The 3487-nt window shown below is 46.0% G+C and overlaps 1 long non-coding RNA gene across 1 annotated transcript; it reads right to left on the bottom strand.

The window, feature by feature from the left end:
• Positions 1 to 514: 514 nt before the first annotated feature.
• On the bottom strand, positions 515 to 3202 carry LOC111719940. The gene is made up of 2 exons (XR_004233415.1): positions 2498 to 3202; positions 515 to 2025 (listed from the first exon to the last, which is right to left on the bottom strand). It is a non-coding gene; the product is annotated as an uncharacterized LOC111719940 (long non-coding RNA).
• Positions 3203 to 3487: the final 285 nt, after the last annotated feature.

Raw genomic sequence — 3487 nt, 5'->3', positions numbered from 1 at the left:
ACAAAGACAACAACATCCTAAAGAAAATCTACTTGAAAAGACTTGGGCACAACGGCCAACTGTGATTCCAGAGGAAGAACATCACCTGCCCAGAGACAGAGAGGTGATGGACAAATGTGCGGAATGAGACTTTTTTTTAATAGCCCGCTTGGGGATGAGGGAGTTAAAAAGAGGGGGAAAGAATAAAGTAAAAAAGGTGCAAAGCAGAAAACAAAAGAGCAATTTACAAGGAAGTAAAGAAAAGATGGGCACTTGTGAACAGAATTTCTTCTACTAATTATATATATATATATAACTGGTTATATTATATTATTATATTATATATAATATAACTATTTCTTGAACTGGTAATTTGTTGTTATATAATTTGAATCCTCCTTGATGCTCTGCTAGGCATGAGACAATCTTCTCTTTTGTTTTATTTTATTTTGTTTTGTATTCCTTTTGTTTTTCTTTTTTTCTTATTCTTTTTTTAATTAAAAAATTTAAAAAAAAGAATGAGACATTTTAGGACATAGTTAATATAGGAATTTATTTTGATTATGTAAATTTGTTACAAAAGTTTTTTTCTTTTTTTAGGGACAGGGAAGTAAGAGGGAAAAAAATTCTTGGCAAATAGAGGAAAAGAAAAAACCTTGTCTGTAGCCAAGGTCAGGTTTCCGTTCAGAGCTGGAGTTAGGTTCCATCCAGAACTGGGGGAGTTTTAATTTAAAAATCAGGGTGAGGCAGCTAGATGGTACAGTGGATGGAGCACTAACCCTGGAGTCAGGAGAACCTGAGTTCGAATCTGATCTCAGACACTTAACACTTCTTAGCTGTGTGACCCTGGGCAAGTCACTTAACCACAATTGTCTCAGCTAAAAAAAAAAAAAAAGAAGAAGAAGAAGAAGAAGAAAAATCAGGGTGAGGGTTAAGTTCAGACCTGGGAGCCAGGCTCAGTCTGGAGATGGTGTTAGGCAGAACTGTAACTAGGATGGGATGATTGGGGCTTTATTCTAGGGTACTGACTTTAAGAAGGTCCTAGAAGGCCCAGGATTGTTTCTGCATCATAATGACAACTAAGTTTAATGCCCATTTCACAAGAATAATTAGTTTAAAAGGAAAGCAGCTTCCTCCCACTCCTGTAGGGGCTTTCGGCCACAGCACAGGGGAGCTCCATCCTGGCCTCCCTCTCCCCCAGCAGCACCCCTGACTGCAGTTTTGAAGTGTCCTGAGATGTTCAAGACTGATCTGAGGGTCTCTCCCTCCACGCAGCCTTATGTCCTGCTGTCTGTCAGTTCTCGTCCTCCCACTCCCCCCAGCTTGTTGTAAGATGGTGATTTGCAGAGACACGTCTGCAGACATCATGTGCTCATGATCAGTCAGGGCTCTGAAGTGCTGGCTCTGGAATCAGAGCTGAGTCTAAGTCGGTCCTGGAGTATGGTCTGGAGTCTTAGGACTCCAGGGCAAGGATCATCCTGAGACAGAGAGTGGGATTTGAGTTGGTTCGATTCAGGACTCAGCCAGGGCTTCAAATAAAGCTCAGAACGGGTGGCCAGACCCAGGGACAGGTGGATGGAGGCCCCCAGGGACTGGGGCCAGGATCCAGGTTGAGTTGAGCTCAGACAGATCAGTTCAGTGTGATGTCAAGGTCAGAGATGATGCAGGACAGAGAATAGGGCCAAGGTCAGAGGTCAAAGTTCACAGTAGGGCCAAGGCCAAGGTCCATTTAAAATAAGGCTCGGAGCTCATTCTAATGTTGGTAGGGTATGGTTCAGCCTGGAGCCACAGACAAGGGTGAATGTGGACTTGGACCAGGGCTCAAAGCCTTCATGAATCCAGAACTAGCTCAGTCAGGAGTCATTCCGGAGTCCGATCATGAAAGGGTTTGTCCTGGATCAGGATGATGTCTGTGACTGAAATTGAGTTCCTTTCAGTCTTCAGGTCCATCCATCAGGACCACCATCCACCATCCATCAGGTGGATATCTGTGGTCAGGGTTCAACAGAGTTAAGACAGTCAAGATTCAATATATGAAGCTCAGGTCTCAGTCAGAGTTAGGGTCAAAGCTTGTAACTAGGAGGAGCTGACGGGGCTTTGCTTCAGGATGCTAAAATTTAAAGGACTCTCACTTGGAATCCTTCAGCAAAACAGTAACAACTGAGCTTAATGTCTACTTAGCAAGAATGATTTAACTAACATGGGAAGCAGCTTTCTTCTCCCTCCCTCACTACCACATTTATAGCCCTGCCCCACCTTTGGCCCTCAACCCCCAAAGCCCCCTCTTATACATTGTCCTAGAGGTCTTCAAGGCTGATAGCTCAGCCTCCTCCCTTTCCACAGGGCCTTTGTGGAACCGTACAGAGACCCAAACCCTCCCAATCCCTCTTCCCTCAGTTTGTTTTCAGATGAATTTTGGATCTATTTCAAGTTCTTTGATTAAAGCACATTTTGAACCCTCTGTTCCCAAAAGCCCCCAAATTCTACTGAATGAGTTCCTCCTTGGGAGCTAGGATACAGTCTGGAACAGGAGGCAAAATTCAGAATCTCATTTCAGCCTCCATTCTGGATCAAGTCTGGCCAGCTCAGGGTTCAGTCTGGATTCAGGGTCAGGCGACTCAATCCGGAGTCAGGGTCAGAATTCCATCTAGGGTCAATGTGAAGGACACTCTTAGGCTGAAGTCAGGATTTAGATGCCATCAGTGTGAGTGCTCAGGCCAGAATCAGGGCTGGATTAAGGGCCCGGGTCAAGGGTCAGCTGACCAGGGTGAAAGGTCAGCCTGGGACCAAATTCAGGTCTGGGTCTGGGACACTCATTCTATGGGTGGGGTCAGGTTTCAGTGGAGCCACTTTAAGGGTCAGCATGAGCTCAGAGGTTTGTCTGGAGCAGGTCGGAGTTCACTTCAGGACCGGTGTCAGAATTCAGTTTGGGGATGGGCTTAGCTCTCAGGATGGAGTGAAGATTCAGAACGGAGCCAGGATGGAGGTCCAATCCACACTGGGAATCAGGCTCAGGTTGGGGTCAGGGCCAGGGTCAAGGTTGGTCTGATGCATGGGTTCAGGGCTCCAGATGTGTCTGCTGGGAACTTTTAGTGTTGGCTTGGCATGGGAGCACTCCTGGAGAGTCTGGAGAGACATGTGGGCTAAGGTCAGCACTGAGATGGGGTCAAGGTCAGGGGCCATGGGAGCGCCCAGTTGGGGAAAGGCTGAATAAGTTATGGGATATGAATGTAATGGAATATTACTGTTCTATAAGAAATGATCAGGAGGAGGATTTCAGAGGGACCTGGAGAGACCGGCATGAACTGATGCTGAACAAAGTGAGTAGAACCAAGAGAACAGCAACAAAATTATGGGATGATCAACTGTGATGGACTTGGCTCTTCTCAACAATGAAGTGATTCCGGGCATCTGGATGGTGCAGTGGGTAGAGCACCAGCCCCGAAGTCAGGAGGATCTGAGTTCAAATCTGACACTTAACACCACCTCCTGGCTATGTGACCCTGGG

This window comes from Sarcophilus harrisii, chromosome 3 (genome assembly GCF_902635505.1).
Source record: "Sarcophilus harrisii chromosome 3, mSarHar1.11, whole genome shotgun sequence".
NCBI lineage: Eukaryota > Metazoa > Chordata > Mammalia > Dasyuromorphia > Dasyuridae > Sarcophilus > Sarcophilus harrisii.
This window is presented reverse-complemented; position numbering and strand designations above follow the sequence as displayed.